Source organism: Ceratina calcarata, unplaced genomic scaffold (genome assembly GCF_001652005.2).
Source record: "Ceratina calcarata isolate Rehan_Ccalc_2016 unplaced genomic scaffold, ASM165200v1 scaffold121, whole genome shotgun sequence".
Lineage (NCBI taxonomy): Eukaryota > Metazoa > Arthropoda > Insecta > Hymenoptera > Apidae > Ceratina > Ceratina calcarata.
Genome location: NW_017133085.1, coordinates 48,388 through 72,840, shown reverse-complemented (window position 1 = coordinate 72,840; position 24,453 = coordinate 48,388). Strand labels below are relative to the sequence as shown.

At 41.2% G+C, this 24,453-nt stretch overlaps 1 protein-coding gene across 3 annotated transcripts in view; it reads right to left on the bottom strand.

Annotated features, from left to right (window-relative positions):
- Src64B (Tyrosine-protein kinase Src64B) overlaps nucleotides 1-24,453 on the bottom strand; it is a 47,099-nt gene that overhangs the window by 5,959 nt on the left and 16,687 nt on the right. The window contains exon 1 of one of the 3 annotated variants that reach the window (XM_026814820.1): nucleotides 2,417-2,501. The exons of the other annotated variants lie outside the window; for them this stretch is intronic. The gene's annotated coding sequence lies outside the window, so the exon portion shown is untranslated. Of the gene's footprint in view, nucleotides 1-2,416; nucleotides 2,502-24,453 lie in introns of those variants that run through there. 3 annotated transcript variants of the gene reach the window in all.

Sequence of the window (24,453 nt, the reverse complement as noted above, 5' to 3'; positions counted from 1 at the left end):
AACATCGACCGTGATTCCCCGTGCCGTTACGACTTTTCAGCTACAGGATATTGCGTCGACCGTAATTCGCGGTTAAAGACGATCGTTCGATTGCGGAAAATGATGCAGCCAGGTAATATCGGAATTATTCCGCGTTTATATCGTTAGACGGTTTTTTGTTAATTGCTTTTTCTTATCTGAAATTACTGGCAGCTTCATTTTTTTTATTTCTACTTCGTTTATTTAAAATAATGATTTGCATCCTTTCAAAAAATCAACAAAAAGGCAAGAGATATTGAGCGTGACTCATAAATAGGAATGAATGGGAATATTAGAGAATGAACAATTAACATAACAAGAATATTATAATAAGCCAATTGAAAACAGTAAAATTTTATTATTGTATAATGGGAAAACGAGCATAGTTTCCAACGTAATAATCTCGAACAGTTTTATGAAACTGTTTTCGCCGCACCCACCGGTGGATCATCGATCACGTTGTATTTAAAGACTTAGGGACGTTCCCTGCACGCCTTCCTTTTTTCATGCGTCGTGCATCTTCTTTACTGAGAGATGCATCGCGTGTTCCTTTTGGGTGCGAGACAAATCGGGCATGCATCCCGTGTTTCCGAGTAACACGTTAAATTAGAGTGAGCGTGACGGTGGGGCACGAGGAACGCTAACTAGCCAATTGTTCTCATTCATAAACGTTACGTTGAGAAAACGTTCGTTTGTTCGTTCTACCGTTGAATGCCTTTAATCTGTAATTAAGATGCTGACGCCCGGTGATAAATACCGCGAACTAATTTTCTCAGATATTTATGAGCAGTAACTTCTTTTCGCTTACGATTCGCTTCACGTTTAGTTCGTTTAAGCTCTTGTTATCGATGTATCGAATCAATTAATACGAATGACTCTACCTGTTTCAATTGTTATCTAGAATCGATATCTAATTATGCAGATTGAAATGAAACAGTTTAATAAATACAGAAACCATAGATTTTGCAATTAGCAGATTAGAATTTGCAAATAATATGTGTATATTACAGATCTCTTTAGGGGTGCACCAGGCAAATTTAGATGTAGATCTAGAAGCACTTTGTTTAAAAATGATAGCAACACAAGAGTTCTGGAACAGTTCAGAGAGTACATTTCAAATAATGCGCCACAAACGAAATGGGATGACAATTGTATGGAAATAATTGTAAACGAAACAGGGACAGAACAGTTCCGCAATTCAACATGCTTGGAAACTGTATCGCCGTGTTTAAACAGAATGTTTCTAGCTTTGTATTTGGGTAGCAGGGAAGCCGTGAGCAATGAGAATAAATAAACTTAGAAGCCAACCAGAGGGTTCATTTAGCGAGATATGACGATGCTTCCTGTCGCCCATGACACACCATTACACCGTGCTGGTAATTACGAAGTCGTGGATTCCAAGTTTCCAAGCTTGGAGGAGAAGCTTGTTATGCGAAGAGTGGAAAGCAACTTGTGCAAATTAATTTTACAACTTTTCGCCAGACCGCAATGAAAGTTGCTTCCCTCCGTGAAATGGGATCCTAATTTCACGAGGGTAAATTGTATGCAAGAAAAATCCCCTCAATGAGATAGATATTTTTACTATTTAAGAATATATGCTAAGAATTGAAGTTTAGGCTCCTCCTTAAGGGAGAGCAGCAAGCCTAATTACAGCTAAGCTCTTTTTCTGACAATTTTAATTTACTCGCAATTATAGTTTTAAAAAAATATATAGCTATAGTTATTTCTTTTAATATCTGTTTAACTATATCGACGGTTTGGTTTCAACCACTTTTATACGCTCTCATAAACACGGCAGCAAAGAATTACTACTGCTTAGCCAGATCAGTTTCATAAATTATATCTATACTTAATAGAATGATTTACTCACAACAGACTGCTCTAACAACCCTTCTAGGATTAATAAAGAGAAACACTTTGCTAACGAACACGATGTACTTTTCTTTCAAAATGTTTCTGTCTTTTGAAATTGAATTTCTGTAATTGGGTGGAAACATATTTCTCGTTCCTTGTAAAATTTTACGACATAAATTATGTGTCAAAGGCCTTGGATATGCAAAGGAGATGTAGAATTTTTCGCTTGAAGCCATCCGTAAGGTTCGTCTCTTCAACTCATATAAAGTAACGATTCTTATGATGGAACTATTGTTAGTTTGCAATCAGTTTGGAAAAATGCAAACGTTTCAATTTAGTAATAAAAAATTGCTGAATATCAGTACTAAGGAATCATGATTAATGCTACTTCCACGTTCGTAGAAACTCGCGTGAAACAAACTTTTGTCATTTCGTTAGCACACAAATACCGAGGGATAGACCGGCCCTTTATCGAATCGCGTGTCCACTTCCGAAAAGTCGCGCGAATCCAATCGACGTCGCGTCGATCTAAATATTTACGAACCCTCCGGGCATTTCTGTACGGCAGCCAATGTTCCCAGCCTCGTGTGTGTTTAATATCCCGTCTGGAACGGAGCGTCCTCGCGCCGTTCCTCAGCCCACGAGTTCTCAGTACACGTGTCGTCGCCGTGTCGACCCGGAAATGCATCCTTCCAACGGCGGGCAGCCGCTTTTCGATGACCGATACACAAATTACGGTCGGAAGCAGGCACAAATGAAGTCACCGCTTGAAAAGGAACGAAACAGGTCTAACTGAAATTTAGTTCTAGACCGGTCTTTCAACTGCGAACGCGCCGGCACGGAAACCAAGGGAACGACCACTTGATTCGATTCAGCGACTGGATCACTTTTGTTGAATTCGGGTCTCGAACTGAAGGCTTGTGTCACTCTGAATCAAGGAGGTATTGTATAATATTTGGAAGTGAATGCCAGAGGATTTCAAGGTTTCGACGGTCCGCATTTAGTTCCCTGATTTGAATAAAGGCACTGGGAGAAATATTTTTACGAGATTTATACATGGTACAATAAAAGTGTTTCAGAAACACGTTTAAATAACTGGTCGCGATTTTGCTTATCTACAAATGTGCATGACTGCGTAGGGTCATGACATATCTAGAAAACGAACAGAGTTCGTAATGATTTCGTAAATGTTAAATGAGAATTCTTTTTTGTGTCTGGGAATTGCTGCACACATGGGGTTCGAAAATGATTTCAATGAATTTCGGATGAGGTGTTCGCGAGGGACACCTAGTACGGCGCGGCACTTAATCTTGCCGTGGGTACTTGCCCATCCATGTAATTTCTCATGTTGAAATCCTAAATGCGGTTCCCTCCGATATTTCTCTTTAGTACGTGTGGGACTGCAGCAATTACTTTTCTCACGCTATTAACCATCATTCCAGTTTCATGTTGCAAGAACATCTTTCGCCGAGTAAAAAAGGAAATTTTTTAATTTAAGAGTACATAATATACAAGAGTTGAAACGTCTTGTGACACATTCTTACTCAGAATTGAAATTATTTATATAAGATAAAGGATCATCCCCTAACGAAGGAAACGAGACCCTAACGTCAGCTGTTCATGTAAAAAACCGCCTGCCTACTAAACCACAAAGTAGACAACAACAAGCTTCAATCAACAGTGCCCAAACCTTCGACAAGTAAACATACCAGTCCCTCCACTTTCAGCTTTTGTGTCCACAGAGTCCAACGAGTACCAACATCCACTAGGAAGCTCCGTAAAAGCAATCGACTACTCCCATGGAAGACCTCTGTTCAATCACATTGCTTTCCCCGTTCATGGACACTTGAGCGGATAAAAGAGAGGCGAAAAGGTATAAAAGATTCCCTAAAAAGGGGAAAGTCGATGGACTGAAGGTGTCACGTACCATTTCGTATACTTGCGTGGGGAAAAGTTTGTAATTAAACAGCCCGAGGAGTTTGTCTCGGATATTTGACGATGGACGAACCCGGTCGATTATTCGGCTTGGTCCCACCCCATCGGCGAACCCCATCAAACGACACCACCACCGTTAACGGTGACGCGTCTCCTCTCTGTTCCTCCGACCTGCACACGCACACGCACGACATTCGAAAACGCACGCAGAGAACGCGGGTAGACGGTCGATATCCCACGGTGGTGGTCCGCGTACATTCGCTATCTGATGGTGCTTTTATGTGACGAACAATGGCTACGTTTCGTGGATAGAGGTACAAAGACGAATTAAAATTTCGTCCTGGCGCGCTCACTCAGTTTAAGAACGCGTATGGTAACGCTAACAGACAAAATAACGGATCCTGATTTCTTTTAATCTTAATGACCAGCAAATGCGAATGAATTCTTCTAATAAAAGTTATTTTTGCTGATTACTTTAGCAACAAAAAGAGAATAAATGCTTTTTCCGAATACACGGTTGATCTTTTGTTAATGAAGGGTTGAAGAGAAGAGAGAAAGCAGAACAGTTTCCCTAGTGAAAGGATGTTCGAACAATGCGCGTATTGAACGACCCGCTTAATGATTGAAGCTTTTTGCTCTCTGGTAATCGGTTCGTGTGTGGGTTACCATGTCAGGAGAGTTAGATCGCAGATGTTCAGGCAAACTAATTTTATGCACGAGATCATAGCAATTTAATCTTTCCCAAAACAGGATTGGTGGTGATATAAGCATATTTTATCGTAAATACACACAAATATTTGATTTTGGTTCATTTATCAAATTTGAATGGCTATTTGTGGAATGTTACAAGTTAAATTAATATCCATCCTTAATTAAAAGCGTGCTAATGAATATGCGTAACGTATCTTCTAATTATTATTGACACATGATTATTGAATATATGCGGAATAATATTTACGAACCGGAAATATGTAGAAATATTTCATCAGTAAAAAGATTCTACGTGGTGCGTGTTTATTTGAATAAAGAACGGTTGTAGGCAAACAAAAAGAAAGGTATATAAAAATATAGGTGGACGAAAGTGCACAATCTCTGTGCCAACGGTACGTATTTGCCTACTGAAAAATAACAATTTGTTTTCCAAAAAATTAATCAAACGTTTTATAAAAAAAATACGTCTGTATTTGTATTTCGAATCGGATCACCAAAGAACTGGAAGCTGTAAAATCGACGAAAACATCAAAGCGTAAATATATATTCATATATCGTATATGCGTATATGGTTATATATATATATCTATAACCAATTGAATCAGATTCGAGATTGAAAGAAAAATACCGCTCACTGCGATCAGTGCCAAACGACGATGCTCTCCTTACGAGACATCGAGAAATACGCTTTCTCGTTTGTCCCCCGCTAAGCAGCTACTATCTATCAACTGTTTTCAATACGAGACAACGCGGGTGTGTACGTACACCCGGATAATCCAACGAGTTTTATCACAGGGACGTTTCCTCTCTCGCGAACCGAACGGTCGGTCCGGCGAGCCCGCGGATTTGTCGAACCCTTCGAATATCGTCTTCCTGAATGGATATATAAGCTCGTGATTTCGGGGACTACGCCCTTCACTACGCTCCGCGCTACAGGGGTTGCTAGCCCGATCGGGACGTTATTGCGTTGCAGGGGCGTATACCGTACACGCCGTTCTGTGTGCACAGTGAATTTCCCTTCTGTCCGATACACAAATGAATTCCCTGCGCCCAGCCGTACAGCGCACGAAACACGATTACCCGATGATGAATCGTGCTAGGCAAATAATGTACTCGCGTGCCCATTAGAATGTCGGTCGCTAACGGAAACCTAGTTACGGCACCGGAGTCTGTATGTGACAAATATAAATATACATCCTGTTCCGCTCGAAACCAATCATTTTCAAAGCTCGTTATTCTAACATTTCGCAAGCGGAACTTGTTCGTCAGTGAGTCTTATTCTGGCTTTATAACACATTCTGTTGAACGTGAAGTTACAATTGATTTTTAGGTATTGGTTATTGAATCTTGTTGTTTTAAATAGTTGATGAATCACCATTATTTAAGGACGTGAGTACCAATTTATTGAGGACACACTTAAATCAGTCGTAGACCCTTAACAAGCTACAAGTCAAGTACTATGCCGTTTGATAAATAATAAGCCACTAGAGTTTTCGATCAGGATAATATAATGTAGACAAAAAATTGAGAAGCACCCTTGGCCGAATTCTGAATGGATGCATCATTTCTGTTCATTGCGATTCCATATAAGAAATAAATTCAGGTTAGTACTTTTGCTCATGGATTAAAAGGAGGCAGAGTTAAGTAGTATCTGGGTTAACAGTGTCTGAAGTAATAGGGAGATGTAGTCCATCGATTTCTTTGCTTCTCATTTAAATTCTTTAAATTAAGCGGAGAACACTTCGCTTGAATAAAGTTAGGTTCAACTCGTTTCGAACTGCATGCTGTCTGGGAAACTACTTTCTGTTGATTTCTATTTAAACGTTTCAAAGCGGGTTTGCTTCATTAGATTAAAAACTGAGAAATAAGTACATTTTTCGGTTTCATGATGCATATACTTTAATTCCATCGCTTATCTCATTTTACGAGTGTATTGAAAGCGATCAAAATTCACGAGCCTCGTTTTCTCGATATTGAACCGTAATCGAAGGTATCACAACACGCATAACCGTTCCCTCGCAAGAGTGACTCATCCCACAAGCAATAGGAACAGCACGCGGATTTCTATGGCCTATCGATCGCGTCTAGAACACGAGAGTCGAATATTATACGAAGACATATGATCCGCGGCCGTTTCGTTAACTAAAGACGAAGCATTTCGCCAACGATACGTCGTGGGGACTCGAGAGCGTTGCGAATTACGTTCTGTTCCCCTCCGTGAAAACGTTCGCCAAGTCGAGGGGTGGCGGCCATCTCTGTCTTGCAACCCCTAATTTCGCGTCGAAGCAAGGGGCACATCCCCGGGCCCGAAACAACCCCAGCGTCGTTCGCAAACGTCTCTTTCAATGTCTACATTTAGTCGAGCCAAAAACAAGAAATACTTCTCTCAGTGATTGAGCTCCCTGAGATTCGACGAAAGAACAGAAATGCATCCCTGTTATTATCTTGTTATCCACTAGTGCATTTTAAGTATCCTCGTTCAGTCAATTTGGAAAACAGTTTTAGCAATTATACAAAATTCACTAATTACTGTTATGCAGATTGGACATACCCGTTATTTTCCTATTCACGAAACTTTCTCATGTTTAAAAATAACTGTTGAAGAAGTTTCAAAGAATTTTAGTTGAAAATGTACATTTTCTCGGGAGATAGTACATTCAGCTTAAGTCCAGCGATCACGAAGACAAGCGGACGCAGGCGTTCCATCACGGAGAGATTTTTCTTGGAATAGAAATACTGCTTACTCGTCCGTCCCGAGAATCTGGAGGACATTTACAGAATCAGATGAAGGCGCTCGCTACCCTACCTCGTCGGGATAGTTTCCAACACGGACGAGAAAAAGAGAATAGAGAAACAGCGATGTACGCGTCGGAGGCACCGGTTCAACCTTCGATGGAAATGCAAATCCGTCATAACCGAAATGCTGACCAAGAAATTGCCACTTCTCCGTTCGCGATTTCCTTCTTCCCTTCTGGTTCCAAACTGTCTCGCAGACCCCTCCTATACTCGAAGTCTGCTTCGTCTATGAGAAACGCGAGCCAACTTTTATCCGAAGGAGTCTAAGTACGAAAATTTCCGCGAACGCGAGCCCGTTAGTCACTCTCCCTACAACCCGAGCCGGGTGCAATTAATTATCCGTGACAGGAAGCCCGCAATCGCTCTGAATCGTGTATTTTCACTTCTTCCCGCATACCTAATGAACCAACGCTTGCCGGTCTAATGATGGTTGTATTATTCATCAGCCGGTGACACTATTTTCTACCGACGACGATGGCTCATCCACTAACGTGCCACTTTTCTGCCTAATCGCATTGTAAACAGCCTGTAAGCAGCGTCTTCCTGGGTGACAACGTTATAAAAGATCCCCAAAGATCCATAAAAAACACGTCAAATAGAACAACTAATTTGTAACAGTTGAGTACAATCATCTTTTAATTGCAAAATCATTAAAGTACAACTTCATATTATTTTCTATTACCTCTTATAAATAAAAATTAAAGCAATACATAAATTTGAAAGGAAAAGCTCGTAAAGCTGAAAATATGGCTCACATAATCTCATAAAAACCAATCATGTACAATGGACGCTTTTACATCGGGCCATAAACTTTTTCAACTACCACCCGTTTAACGCGTCAACCAAAATTCATGTCCCTTCTCAATGGAGACCCGCAGATCCTCCAAAAAGATCCAGACCTCCACGCAAAGCCACGGATGACGTCACTCGATCAGCTCGAACAGGGTCAAAGATCTCCGGAGGTTTGGTCCGTGGGGATCGAAGGGACTCCCGCCGGAGTAGCAGATCCTCCAGTCATTTTCATACTCCTTCATGTCAGATCGGTCGATTTATGGTTCCTCGTTTCGCGCCACCGGAAGCGGACCGCACGAGCAGAAATTATTTCACGCCTCGTTCCGTAACGACTACTCGCGGGGCGCTCGAGCGAATCCTCATCGCGCAGCCTCTGTTCCCGTTCTGGGTCGAGGAAGAATGGTCTCCCGCCCGAGCTCCGCTTCGATTATTGGGTCGTAACGTGGAAAAGTTCTTTAAATTACGCTCGGCAATGTCTCAATTCCCGTGGTTGATAAATTCATCATTGGAAATATATAATCTCCACGCTTTTTAGATTCTTAAACATTTCGTGCTCCAAATATCAGTCTTAATTGTTCCTACTTCTACCCGAATTATGTTAGAACTGTTCAACTAGAAATGAAACTACTAAATTAAAATTTATCGTTTTGAATCACCGATGAATACAAAAGATACTCTGACAGATAGCGGAGGAGAGAAATTATGAATCAGCCGCAGATGGTATACTCGTGGAACAAGATTCACCACGTTCGTGACATCCTGAACTTATGACCGTTGCGCCGAAAGAGGTGATTCACCCACGACGCTGAACAAGAAAGCGGACCAGTTGAGCAAAGCCCTCTTCCTACGTCTGTTCCACGTCGGTGACCAAAAACCGTGTACCTACTACCTCCGTGTTTATCAGTCGCTCCTCGGACCAAACTTTTACGGGCCAACACATGTTTTAATGCACGTGAATCCTCATAGTCGGACGATCAATGCCGGGATTTTCATTTTGAGCGGAACATAAGCTCGAGAGCGCAAATGGATGTACGCAGAAAAAATTCATGACTCTAACGAGCACGCGAACGCAATTAATTATTCTACGTGAGAGCGCTATCTTTTTTCCTGGTAATACATTTTTTAATATCATAAAACGTTAAGATATACAGTTGAAAACAGCATTGGCTAAAATGAGTGAAATCGGTGTCTAGCTATAAGCGCGCGAATTAAAAATTTTATTGCAATTTTCATGAGATAAAATGCTCTACTTTCAAAAAGTAAATCGACATTTTTAGAAAGTGTACCAGAAAATAAAACGTAGAAATTAACGAGATAAGTCGTAACGAAGAGAAGAAAACTGACATGAATTTTAAATAAATGCAAGATTAAAGTGCGATAAGAATGAAATACAAGAGCGTAAAGAACGTTCTTCCTGTGGAAGCGTTCGTTTCGAGCAGCCTCCTTTCTTATTTATCAGAGCGCCGGCTAAGCTTGAATACGTTTACGTTATAACACCGAGGAAATACTATTAAAGAATGGCAGCGCCCGAGTCATCGTTGGGACAGCGTTTGGTGCCCAGTGGGGCTCAAAACAGTGTTGGTAATCGCTTGGTACCGTTTGCAAAGTCCAATATGCGCTAATAAATGTTGAGATAAGGAAAGTACCTGATTTCATTTTGACTAATAAATGAATGGAAACAAATCTTGGAATTTTTATTTCACGATCCTTGACTGAATGACTTAAACGGAAAGAAATTGAATAGAACGTACATAGCAGCTACAACTATTGTCGGAAGCATTTTTCGCTAGAATGAAAAAAGATTTTTTGCAATAAACATTTTTCTTGATTACTGTTCGACAAAACATTTAAGGACCACAATTGTACACAAAGTAGGATAGTGGTTTGCCTTCTATATTTTATTTCGATGGCAATATATTCTAGAGAGCGTAAATATTGCAGATTTTTTCGTGCGACACGAAGTGCCATAAGGCTGCCACTCTTTAGTAATCTCTTTTTGGTGGTTATACCATTTCCCGCTCTTAAACTAACTGAAATACGTCAACGTCCGCAACTTTGCATAAATTTTGTTGCTAGGTATAATCGGATGGTTTACTCGAACGTATGGCACAACAGTTTCAGCTGTTCGCACCTTGACTGACGAACAGCTCGGGACGACACAAACTTCGTTTTACGGCTACTACGTCTCCGTCGAGTTTCAACGAAATCAGCGCAAACCAACTTTCGTTTAACAGTGTGAAAGTAAAATTCGATTGTCCCCTGAAAGTTGACGATAAACCCTGGACGAGAAATTTAATACTCATGGATATCGATACGAGACTTATAAATATAGAAGAAGGGAGCAACGGCACCCCTTTTTATCGATTATGAAATAGAAGGGCTTCCTCTACCCGCCAAACCGGAAAAACCTCTAGCCTGCGCTACTACCACTAGCTATTCGCAAGAGTTACGAGCAAAAGTCAATAGAAACTGGAGACTCGCCTCCTCGACTGTATAAAATCAGTGAAATCAGTTTTTTAGCTTTCTGCGTACGCACGCCAAGTATTTCGATTTGCACAATCTTTCTTCACTTTTCGTGGATATTAAGCATGGCATTACATTCATTGCTAATAGCAGGAGAAAAAATGCAATAACAAAACACCTATTTCTGAGATACTAAAACGTTATAGCTACCTAATTATATTTTATTTAATTTAATTCTAACTTTATGTCATCATTAATAGTTTCACACAAAACTTTAAAGAAATAACGATTAATAGACTCGGATTTAATAGACATTTAATAATAGAATTAATAGACACGATTTATCTTTTAAAACTGACAGACGAAACTTCAGACTCGAAGGACGCATATGTATGCAGTCGAGATTCTGACTAACCCTAAGATCATTATCGTACCAGTGATCCAGCACGAGTCACGTATACCGGAGGGACCAGCGCGTAACATTTTTCTAATGATAATGCGCTTCTTCTACAGATTCATTGAAGATAACGGAAGCCCGAGAGATCTATCGAATCGATTCGATCAGATCGATCGACGTCCGTGCGGTTCGAACGCGAACGTCGACCTCGTTTAACCTCGTGACTCGGTGACGTCCACGTAACAGGTAGAGAGTACCGTGACTGAGCCAAGGAACATCCGTGAGTCACGAGAACACCCCGGGTCACAGTGGCCCATCGCGAAGAATAGACATCGTTACGGTCTCGAGAAGTGGACCTGCGGCCACTTAATCCTCCGCAGCCGCTGAATCGTCTGTTGTGTTGCTACAATCCGACTCAAATATAATATAATAAACTGTATTATTTTTTAAAGAACGAATAAACGCCAGAATTTTTTTACTTCTATAATTATGATACTGTATTATCGATTTGAAATTGAAAACGAAATAAATCAGAGACCATAGCAGGGACGCCCTTTCGTGATCAGTTTTTCTATCACGTCGAGCGTCCTCGATTCCCCTTCCGCGTTATACTCCACTCGATTGCATTAACCCGATTGCATTTAAAAAGCTTGAGCCGTGACACGGTGATCTCTGGAGTTTGCTTTTCCAGCATTTAATCTGTCGACCTGCTGACACGAAATTCGGCTGTCAACCTTGACATCGTCTTCACTTTTATTCCTCATCCAATAAACAAACTGTGAGGTTTCTATGGTCAAGCTTTGATTAATGCATGTCATTGATTTAAGAATAACATCATTAGAAACAGAACAACGGCATCAAAAACTATTTTAAAAATTACTTATAAATTATCAACCATATCAAGTTTATTGATTTTCAATTTAAATCTTGAGTAAAACAGTAAGAAATCCAAAATCAGTTTCATATTTTATATCAGCAAATAATTTCCTCGATTCCAAGTAAAAATTATTTTTCAAATGCGATGCAAGATCATACTCATCACTCGGAATTCCAATCCGTAAGTTGAAAAACTAAATCGCGCTAGACCGAGAGGTCCTCCATGTAGCACAACAAGTTTCCGATTGAATCGAGGAGACTTCTCTTCTGACTTCCTCTCGAAACATTTTCCCGTGCCGCATCGACTTGCACGTCGCACGCGACAGAAAAATCGTGGCACGGAAAAGTTCAAAAGGAAGCGGTGTTCTGAACGTAGAACGATGTTCTGCACTTTAGAGAAAGATCCGAACCGACGATTTTCCCTCAGTTGCTTTTCTTCCTCTCTCATTCGTGTCGGATTACGGCTCTAAGCGTCTGAACTTTTTCGCATCTTATATCATAGCTTTCCTTCATTCATTATTATTTGTAATATGAAGCATATTTATTCTTTTTTATTTTATTTTTATTCAAAGTACTAAAATTGATATGAAAATATCTGCTGCAAACAAACTCGTTTTCAACATGCCGAATGTCGAAAATCAATAACATTATAGGAGCAATCATCCTAATTGCCTTAAAAAATGGGGCACCGCCGCATGACCAAATGAGTTTTTTACGGTACATTGCGCTCATTGTTCAAACTCCGGAAAATTGAAGTCGTAGCTGCGGGCCAGCTGATTAAAGAGTGTCCCGCGTTCTCATTGCAGAGATGACTCGTGACCTTCGGTCAATTCCTTCGGGATCGACCCAGTCGGACGGCAGCAGCCGGTCGTTTTTCCAACCGGAGGAAATACCTTTCACTCGGTTGGCAAACAGAAGATGTAGAAGAAGGAGCCAGAAAAAATAAGATGGGAACAAGAAAGAAGGCAAACGTTGGACCATTTAACCGCCGAACGAGGTCAAGAGCTTTCCGCGGTTCCGCTTTCAGCTTTCCGCTCTCTGGGGATTAATAGACCGTCCCGTGGGAACACGGTCGCTACGTGGGATCGTCGTGTAATTCACCATTAGCGTTCATAGATTGAGAGCGAAATCGTCAAGCGGAGAACTACAATCTTGAATTCTCTCTTCATCTGTCAACAATTCCATGGATGTGCTAATGAATGTTGCGACGTACTGAGAGAAACAGCTGATTCCATTTCAATGGAATTAAAATCGAACGATACTTGCTTCGTTTGTAGGCAAACTGCTCACTCTCGTAAATACTGTACCTTGAGAATTTCGTATGTCCGCATCCACGAAAAGAAAAGTACTTTTCTTATAAACATAAGAAAAATAACTTCTACTACTGACACTCATTTCAAGTTACTATCAATTCTCATTTTTTACATCTTGTACACACATCCATCCTCTTCAGAGCTGACAGGAAATCGACCGTCCCACGATTACTTTTAATTTACCATCCATTCCGGCATTAAGCCAAGCCGATCGTCGATCTCTGTTCGGCAAACACCTTGGAGATCCGCTCTCTTCCTCGCGTTTCGTTGGATTCGGGCGTTAAGGGACGTCCGGTGCACGGAACTCGCCTCCAACCGTTCGAGGAGTTATATCCTTCGAGAATTACAACCCGGCAAGGGTAGTATACCCACCCATAGGATATTAGGGTTTTGCTGCCGGCGACCAAACGTGCGCCAAAAGTGTCAAAGGTCCCCTTCTGCGATATCGGTATACAAGAATTATTGGTCTCCAACTTGAGAAACAAGAAATTTCAAATGTTTGATTCGCTTTTTTATCTGCTTTATTGGACATACGATTCTATCGACGATTTACAATGATAACGGTAATTTGTGTAAGAATAGTAAAAGAGAAAATAATTTGGAAAAGATCGCATTCACAAGTTTGAGATCGGAAACGTTAACGACCCTAAGGATTTACGAACGAACTGTAAATCTTATTAAGGATGTATTGGCTATACAGTCAATCCCAAAAGTTTATGTNATTAGCAATGTTCTTTCGACGTCTGATTTCTTTTTAAAAAATGCGTTTCTAAAGTGCATAAACTTTTGGGATTGACTGTATAGCCAATACATCCTTAAAGTTTCACAGATGCGATTACCTTCAGTAAATGGGAATCGTTAGAATTTGTAAGTAGCAGTTGAGAAACATTAAAGAGATACAGGAAATGGTAATCGAATAATTCGAACCATGGTTAAGCCATCAGACGCATTCCTCATTCACTGTATAATTTACATGCGATTTTTCAACTTGAAATACAAAGATCTCTGTTTCGAATATCTTAAGTGGCTATCGAAAGTCATTGAAATAATTCAAAACAATGTTTTCTTGTAACTAGAAATGTTAAGATTTTATCGTCAAGAATTCACACGGAGATTAATAACTCTGACGATTCTATCCTTATTTTACTAAGCGAGTAGAAGAAGATAAATAACCGAGTCATTCTGTTAAAAAATGCTCAGACAATATCGAAATCATTTAAAATACCGTAAGGACGCCAAAAGAGCATAATCGTTCAAGCATATCACCTTTAGGGGAATATCGAAGATTCTGGTTTGGCTTATCTAGGCACGTTCGCAAAGCATAGACGACCAAGGATCCACTTGGCTTTCGCGGCTTTCCAATTTAACCGTCTACGAGAACTATCTTAGTTAGTATTGTACGCTCATGGAGCTGATCGCTCAAAGGGTGTACCCCTGCTCTTGTAATAAGAAATTTAAGAGAACTTATCGTGCTGCTCGGTTTGATAACGTATCACCGGTTTAAATGTAGAAAATAGTATGAACAGATAACGTTGCCTAGCCGGAGGCAAATTTATGTAGTGGATCTCCCATAGATAATCTTTTTCTGTACGGCGTTATTATTTTACGACACGTAACGTGCTCAAATTCTGTTTCTACATGAACGATAACCTTCTACATCCTATTTATAATTAGATCTTTTTAATATGCTCTTGGGTATATTCATGATGATGAATTATAAGTAGATTCTGGTACACAGTTTACGTTGATTCGTTCTTTCATAAAGAAATAATGAAAGCTTTGAATAATGTTCGGTACTAAAAGTAGAAATCTGCCTAGACGATGGAATAGACTTCGAATGCTATACTGAAGTTAAATTAAATCCGCGGTAACTGCATCCAATTGATCATCGCGTAACATCCGAGACAAAAGGCAGACACTGTTCAGACGGCGTTTTAGCCACGTTTTCCCATTTTCTAAATAAAGTCGCATTACCGCGCGGCGTTAGTCACCACAGAAGCGTCGGAAAAATGAATACAACCGGGCAACGCGATTACAGCCAGCGGAGCATGCCTTTTCCCACCAAAGCCTGACAAAGCGTCCACACGTCCACAGAAACTTCAGGATGTCGCGGGCACAATCCCCTCGCCAAACCGGAGGGAGAGAGATATCATAGAGAGCGATGCTAGGTGAAACGAGTGGTAAGAGGAGAGAAGGGGCTGGTTAAACTTTTCCAACAATACGATTCAATGGACAACGAGCATCGACGTGGCTTTTGGAAAAAAACCATCGATCCCAGCTTACGGACTCCTCTCTCCAGCCTATTCTTTCGCCTCGGCCGTTCGGTCATCGAGTATGCGAGCCGCGTACGTAAGGGACTTCCTTCGTTCACTGACAATCATCGCGAGGAACGTAGTCATCGTCTGCGTCGTTCGAAGACGCTCCAAGTACGTGACGATTTACGTGAACACCGGAAGCTGGACGAACGTGAGATCGAAACCGACCGATCGTAGAACCGATGAGTATATCAGTAAACGTGAGATTTCGTAAATCTTCACGGAGATTCTGTGATTTTCACGTCAAACGGATTTAATCGTTGGGTATAAATTGCTTGAGCCAACGAGCCAGAAGTGTTCCATTTGTCGTTGGCGAAAGATTAATGCCGCTTAGCGCTGCTACTTGGAGAAATCTTGGTTGTCCAAGAATCCTTCTTGTATTCTCTGATTAAGGTACGAAAGTAACAGCACAAACTTGTATTTTTAATAATTATAATTCATACCCTGACGAAATAAAAAATTGATTTGATTCTTGAGTTATACGGATTGCTCGCTCGTCGTAATCTTAATTTTCTAGCAGATTGAGTTGATGGATTAACTGAATTATTCTCCAGATGGAAGAACGAAGATTGTATCGAATAAGAGCACACACCTTGCACTTCGTTTTTCTCATGCAATTTCGAGGTTTCCTTTGGACCAGGTTTCGCGAGCTACGATCGCTCTGATAAAAAGTCATTAAAGTTTCAAATTGACCAGAGGCGCCGGTTCTTTGAAGTCGCTTACGCGGTAAAGTTCTCTTTCGGAGTACCGCGAGTTTTGATCCTCGGAATTTTGTTCGAAGCAATGAAAATGTCACCTTAACGGTGCAACTTAAGTTTCCACCGTGAAATGTATCTCGAACTTGAAGTACGATGGCATTACCTGTTATGATATACGGTTGTCGATATTTCTCAGTTTAATAGAATGGAGTTACTAAGCGGCAGTGCTGCGGAGAGTTGGAAACACACAATCTTAGTCTCTGTAAATCTCGAATGAAAATTGGAATAACGTTTAATAAACCTGTCAATCTTCCTGACTGACGCAACGTAATAGTTTATAAACTTATCCGTGATAGATGACAATATAATGTGAAATTTGTCATTCACTTCGACTGATATTGAAGATTCAATTACGTATTCAATTGAACATTCAGTTTAATTTCTAATGTAAAATCTATTTTTAAAAAGGTTATACATATGTGATAATAGATCTCTCGTGGATAAAGAAACAAATCTGAGCCTTTTTATTTCACGACCTATGACTACCAGATGACCTATCCTGGATGTGGCTACGTAAAATCAGTGGTCACCTTCTTCTAGATCACTTAAAAAATCCTACCCGATTATAGATAAATAGAGAAAGAGCAAATATGCAAATTGGAAGCGACACCTTCTCAGAATTATCGAATGATCTCGTCCACAGGTCGTTTGAATAATTCCGTTGGGGGTATATAAGCCCCGCAAACGCGCTGCTCAGATTCTTTAATCGACGATCGTCGATCGGTTTTTCGATATTTCTGTGCTCCCACAACGATCGGTCAATACCTGTCAAAGATAGTAATTTACCAGGTTGAGAAGAAGAAACGGCATATCTCAACTGGATTTTCTTCTGCCTATCGTAAGAAATATATCGTCACGACCCTCCGGCTCCCCTTTTTCCTTCTCAGAAGAGTCGCGTGGCGTCGTCGGTGTGTGTGCCCCCGAGAGATCGATAGCCTTCTCCCCCGATAAGGGTGGAACGATTAACGTGGTAATGACGTAACCGAAGAGTGCAAAGGCCCTCAAGGAAGACTCGATGGCGCCTGGAAAAGGGGAAGGCGGTGCTATTCGACTGACTGCGAACAACCGGGGAACCGTCTCGCTCTCTTCCATCGGGCCGTGCTAATTTCGAATCTGCTCGTTGTTCCGGCCAACGCGCCGACAAAGCTTTGATGTACAGTGCAAAAAACGAAGGTAAAAAAAAAAAGAAGCAGAGGCAGAGAGAGAAGCAGCAAGGAAGCGAAGAAGGCTATAGAACAAGATATACTCCGCACAGCCGTGTATGGCTATCGATGAAAAATGAAACTATCGAACCAAAAGAGAAGAAAGAGTGACTACGCGAAAGAGCGATGCACCGGCATCGATTTTTAATGAAATTTCCCGGTTAATTCACCCCGCTTTGATTTTTTCGTTCGATAGACTACCTTTTCGCCCCATCCCTTCCTATTTTCAGGCATTATTTTTTTTTCTTCTTTTGAAGTATCCTGCTCGCTTCTATGCGCAATGGTGATATTTTCGAAAGCAATTGCTGTTCCATTTTTCCATCATGATCGCTACGCTCGTTCCCAAAATCATCGTCCCGTTGGAGTGCACGAGAAATTGAATGCGTAGCTATTACCAATTGTTTGATGTGTCCATTCGTGATCATTCTCATACAAAAAGTCTATCGTCGACGCAGTTTCAGTTTACGAAATGGCACAGCAGTTCTTCTTTTAGCACGAACAGATTATAAGAAATTATCATTTCTTTGCGCAGCGATGGTAGAATTAAAAAGTTCCTTCAGAAGATTGTTTCATCTCCTGCATGTACTCCACCACGTAATCGGATTGCAGTTCCTATTTGATGCACTCCCTCTTCTATATTCCGTCCAACTTCCAGGGCTTATACTAGATGCAGTGCATGTGTGTGCTCGGGTAAGCCTGGCATATAGATAAACACCATAGATAAGGAACACAATAGATAAACGTGTTCGTTCTTGTTCCGCTCTCTGTATCGAGCGGATTAACATATTCTGCTTGAAAAACTTTAGATACACGACGCACTTCTCTTGTTAATTTTTTAGACATCCCATTATCTCGACTACTTCGTTAGGTAATCGGATTAAGTTTCCTATTAACACGCGTATCCTGCGGGTTACAGCTTGCATAGTAGATGTTAGCCGGAGGAAATTTTCATCAACTTGAAAATTGGTAAATTGTACTCGCAACACGCTTACACGGTTTGTAACTTTCGCAGGTTCCCGAGCTCCGAGCTTTCCAGTGAAATTGCACCTCGAACATTCTTTAATTCCGTAACTATCACACGTTTAGCTTCTGCAGTCCCCGCGAGCATTACAATACCATGTGATCGCTTAGGTGCACTGCTAGATTCATACCAAAGTAGGTACAGCGCATTCCATTGCACTGTATCTCATTGTGTCGTAATTAACCACGCGTAAAATTCTCTCCGTCGAGAATAAAATATTTGAGTTGGACGTTCGACGCGGAAAAATTAACTTCGCTCTTGATATCTAGATCGTCGGTTAGCCAGCTAACTTTAAATCTACAATGGGGCCTTAGAAGAAGAAACTGAAGTTAGAAAAACTCCAAGCTATGAAACCCGATTCATCCTCGGTACAATACACTTCTCCCCCATCGACGCGCGCAGACTACCAAATGAATTCCTCAAACTTGAAGACGTTCAGTGCTGTCATAAACTTCGCTAGGAACAAGCTTAAACAGCCGTTAACTTGTCAGCAGAGACGTACTTGCTTAGGTAACGAGCGACGCATGTATGTATCTACTTGTTACGCACGTATCGTGTTGCAATTAGTGCAGTCAAACAATCTGAATTAGCGATACTCATCGGCTAACGAGATCGCATCGTTCATGCGATCACTCGTTAAAATATAATAACAGAATGTTTCTTTATTTTACGCGAGTAAAAGCATATTAGAAATTATTTTTCTAGTCCTTTCAAAGAAGGTTCAGTTCTATATCCAAAAAATGATGTGCACTTAATTTTGGTGATTTCTTTCCTACTTCATTAAGCGTCTGAGCGATTGCACAGTTTATTGAAGTTCACACCTATCGCCCGTTTAATCCGCCAATTCTCATTCGATCTCGACCTACATGCGGAAAGACAGCCGTGTTTCGTGCAGTTGCACCATAAGGAAAGTTTGCGGCGAACCAAGAAAATTGCCAATAAATTTTCGCACGCGCCGTTTCCTCGGGTTACGTAGTTCCCCTGGCTGTCGTTATTAATTCGGTCGTTGTACTCGTTGCGGCCCGACACCGTCGATCGATCCGTTTCGGGAAGAACGCGCGGCCGATTCGCACGGCTGCACGTCGCGTGTCGCCCGCGCAAATTCGTTTTTGGCTCGAATACCGTCGATCAATACCGATCAATCGAAATTGCATGCCTGCTATGCAGTGGCCACTGACCTGTCGAACTTTCAGCCATGCCCGTTTTTCGATTCATTCGTCAACGGGAGGAATAAATTATCTCTCCTTTTCAGCAGTTGCCATTTTAACATCAATATGAATATAAAAATAAAAATAACTAAACGTTTTATCATTTCTTCATAGAATTTATCTAGCAATGCATTCTTGATATCCGTTTGATTTTTAAATATTGGTCCGAAATACATATCAGGAAATTTATTTGTTCCAAATCGTTTAAACGGTGATGAGAATTTCCTGTTCGCTCAACTTTGTTAATTTTCGTCCTCGAAGGCTTTTAACATTCGGCTGGAACTCTTTATCTGGTATCGACAGTTTGTTGTTCCACGCCTTTGCGATCGTCGTTCTCGACAGTATTATCGTTCGCCATTTACTTCTAACGAGTACGAAATTACGCTGAAACAAGGACGAAAGGAGCAGAATTGAACTTAGGTCAGCTGCTGGCCATTGACTGCAGCACGCTAAACCAGACTCAACTTTCTACACGAAAATTGATCATCGTTTAACGCGAGCAAGTTCGTTATTAATGCCTTTGCGGAACAAAGCGGGTTCATTTCCGAATTTCCCGTTTGTAGTTCTGAATCGTACCATTCTATTATCTCTAATGGCCCTCATAATTTTGCATCATACGTGTTATATGCAGTAGTTAATTTCAAAACGTTCATGGAAAACGAAACACGAAGAGACATTAAGCAAAGAACCAGACCCATCTGTACTTCGTATTTACACAAAGAACGATAAAAATGTACCCTAAAACACCGAAACCCCTGCGTAGCACGTACCGACGTATTTTTTTACCATTACGGCCACTATCCCAGTAATAAAACCTTTTCATTAACACCCTAAGTCAAGGTAAAGGTCGAAAACACGTGAATCGCAAATGTGGAATTTCCCTCAATGCGGCCACTCCGGTCAAAGAGGTCCATATTCCCACCATCGGAAGGTCACAGACAGGGTATACCTGATTTTTTAACTAACTGAGAGGATTCGGTATACTCGCTCGTCAACCGGTAATGAACACATCGAGCTCTCCAACACGATTTTACCTTTGCGCTCCGTTACAGTGTCAAGGTACTCTGAGATATTTCTGCTGTAATTGTATTTGTTAATAGTGATTATTAAATTATAAGTACTGGAATTCAATTAACTAACATCCCTATCTCCACAAATGGTCGTAGGGTCATGCGTGATTAGTGATACGGATAGAAATCGGGACAAGGATTTACGATCTTTGGCTGGACCCTCAATATATCTCATAGCCTGATCATTGACTCACATTCGTTAAAACAGTACGTGTGAAGTTGTTATAATGACACGGTGCTCTTTAATTCATTCGTGCTTAAAGAATGATCGCAGAACGGGTCGACGCACAAGTCACGAACAATCAGTTTCATTTCATTCGTTTAATTTTTGCTCGACCCCGAACGTGCAAAATCTGTCTCGAGCACAGATTGAATTTAATGACGATTTCGCGGCCCATTGAATCCCGCGTTGCGCGAACTCGCCGCGCGATGATTCGCACACTGAAGAATCGCTTTCACGCGACGACTCGCACATTCTACGGTCACGAGTGAACGTCTACGAGAATGACTGCGATTAAAATAGATTCAGCGCCGGTGAGGAATTGCTTCTGTGCGTGCGGCTGTTTGCCGGTACGTTTAGAACTTAGAGTGCGATTGAAACGGCAAACACTAACCGCGTCGCGTGAAATATCATTGTTATCGAGTGCCAAGATAAATTGGTAGAGAAATTTTTAACGGCAGTCTCAAAATGATAGATCGACTGCTCTAATGAAGTTTCTATACAAAATTGAATTCCAGTTGTTAAAAACGTTTTTACATGTATATGATAGATGGTCGAATAATTGGAGGAATATTGTAGCTTGAAATAAAAATTATATGACATCTGTTAGTGTCAAAAATATGAAATATTTCTCGACAACTTCAAATTGCGACACGAAAGACCGTCCCCAATCTTCTCCGCTGCAAAAAAGTTTGCTCAACCCCGTTTGTTTAAAGTTTAATAAAGTAATAAAAGGATGATTAAATCTGTTCAACTTTTGAGGAACAAGACGACCAATTACCCGAATCCTGATTAATCAATAACTAAGAGTGTTAATTGCTAACTCTGACTATCCACTGATAACTAACTTCTGGCAGGTAAATTCTTGTGCCGAATTCTGTTCTCCAGGATACTTGAGCTTCAACCCGATGTCTCTAGACAAACAGTTCCCCGTTCTAATATTTGCCCATGAATAGATGGAAACTTCGCTTTAGATCCGTCAAACTCATACCTTTTCTCTAAAAAGCTTTCCAAAAATGTTTGTTGCTATTCAGAATCAATTCTGCTTCAACTGAAATCATATCATTAATGAATTTCAATTTTAGCTAACTAATGAGACGATTTCAATTTCTGCTGTATACTTGGATGTGAAATATGGGAGAGTAGTTGCCGGAAAAGCGCGGCGAGTTTTATCGATCGCCACTGGTTTACCCGGAGACACCTTCCCAAAATAAACCAGCGAGTGGAAGCGAAGTCTACGGATTGCGCGCGATTCGATCGGTAAATGAAATAGATTTCGTTAACGGATTCGGGGTTTCCGGAACAGTCGGCCAGCAACGAAAGGTCAATCGTTCGATTCGTGGAACGTGCCGCGGCGGTGCGCGATGGCCAGCCGAACGATATCAACGAAAATCCAGCGACGTGTATTGAAACACCTGGCGGATTCGCAATATGAAAAGGTGCACGGCCGCGCAAATTTAATTCTTCCGATCGAAACTGAATTTCATTTACCGACCTCGACCACGTCGTCCGACGATGTAATTGTCGGTTCGTTTTACCAAAAACTCGCCTCGATCCTAATAAACTGTTTAGAACAATTGGCCACCGAGTGAGGCGAGCTTTTGTGAGTACAATTCTATTATCGAAACATCTTTAAATCAAGTTTCGATCCTAACATTTGATGAAAACGAGATTTTTCGTTTAATTAGGTCAACAGTGGCACGGGTTGATGAATGAAAGAGATTAAATTCTAAAAGGTATAAAACTCCTGAACGCACGCGGCTGTTACTAACGGAGCGATTGTTTCATCTAACAATTTGGCTAATGAAAAGTCCAATGTGCTTCATAGTTTATTTGCACGGAACCAGCATAATACTTGCCATTAAAACTTTACTTCAATTCATGGCGTACGTTTACAAGCTACAAACTGTAACGATCATATGTAAAATTTTTGGAGTGAAATATTATGAACACAATGTAACTTTATTTCACTTCGCAATTAGAGGCATCGTAAAGTAAAGGTTAAACGAATCGTAGACGAGGATGGAAACTGAGTTTAAATTCCTCTGAAAAATAGAACCTAGTTCTCTGATCGTCGAACGAGAAGGACGACGAGGAAGCCCGCGATCGGAAAATAATCCCGGTGGATGCACGTCAGAGATTCGGGGTTTCTAGAGCACTCGGACACGATTTTAAAGGTTGTCGACCTTCTCAGCCCTGCGTCATTGTAGCGCGAGTTATGCACGCGGGCCCGCGCGCCGCTCGATATCACTAAAATGCTATTAGGTCGTTCTAGAAACGACTTCCTGGCGAGTTCGCGAAGCGAGCCGACCTACCTCTACCAAAGAGAGAGAGAGAGAGAGAGAGAGATCGTTTCTATTCGCCTCGTCTCTGGACGGTACAGGAAAATTTACGAGACTTCCTGGACAAACTCGAGGAGAAGGGTGCAGCACGTTCCTTTTCTCCAGAAGCACGGCGGAGAGAAAAAAAGGGGTAAAAGCGTTCGTGAAATAAATAGCTGTGCGAAGTTTCCGTGAAAAACAGCTCGTTTCCTATTTTTTTCATCAGACGTTTCCGGTCGATTTTCTTTGATAAACGTCGATAAGTTTGATGCGACGTAAATAACGACACGGAGTTCAGCTCAATCCAATCCTATTTTTAACTCGAGCTCGCAATAATACAATAGAATGTTGATTAATGCTGAAGTTTTATTACTACGATCTGATTTCATACATGATTCTGATAACGGAGCTAGCTATACTACACTATACATAAAAACGGCCAGTGAAAAGCTTGCTGTCGCGGTTCGATCTTCCTCAAACTCCTTTTCGGCTAACAAAGACACGGCTCTTTGGGGTACGTCCCCCTTTTGTCTGAACATCGACATTTATGCCCTGACCCTACTTCTCCCTACGCCTCTGTGTAAAAGGTTGGAGGGTAAAGTAGGTACTTCAGAGAACTATTGATAGCACCATCCAACGCGGCCTTTCAAAGATTCGCCTCGCCTCTCTTTCTGTTGGGCACCCGCACTTCGCTCTTCCGCCCCTCAGCGCGATACGTCCACGCACGTTGAATGCCTTCGCGAAAGTCTTAACTGCTGTAACAGCCGCGTTATTTTCATTACTGCCTAACTAGACAATACGCTACGCTGGCTTTTATTTCATTTGTATAATGCCCTCGCGCTCGATATCGCGTGCGGCTCCGATCGCTCTTAAGTCTCTACAGTGGCAGCGCGAGGTCTCGGCGTTGGGTATCGTCAGTGAAAGAACCATGCATTTTGTAGAACGTACAGCGCTCGCGCGTATTTCCGAGAAAAAAAGGGTCAGTTGTTACGATTCACTGTTAGTCAAATGGGAAGGGTGTTTCACGTCGCAGACGCCCTATTTTTCCCTCAATGCGAATCTCTGCTCTTCATTACGCGAAAAACCATATTCTCTGGATCCTGATTAAGAAAATTGAAGTTCAAAGACCGACCACGACTCTTGTCAATCTTTTATATGGTATTCATTATACAGGGTGTAAACC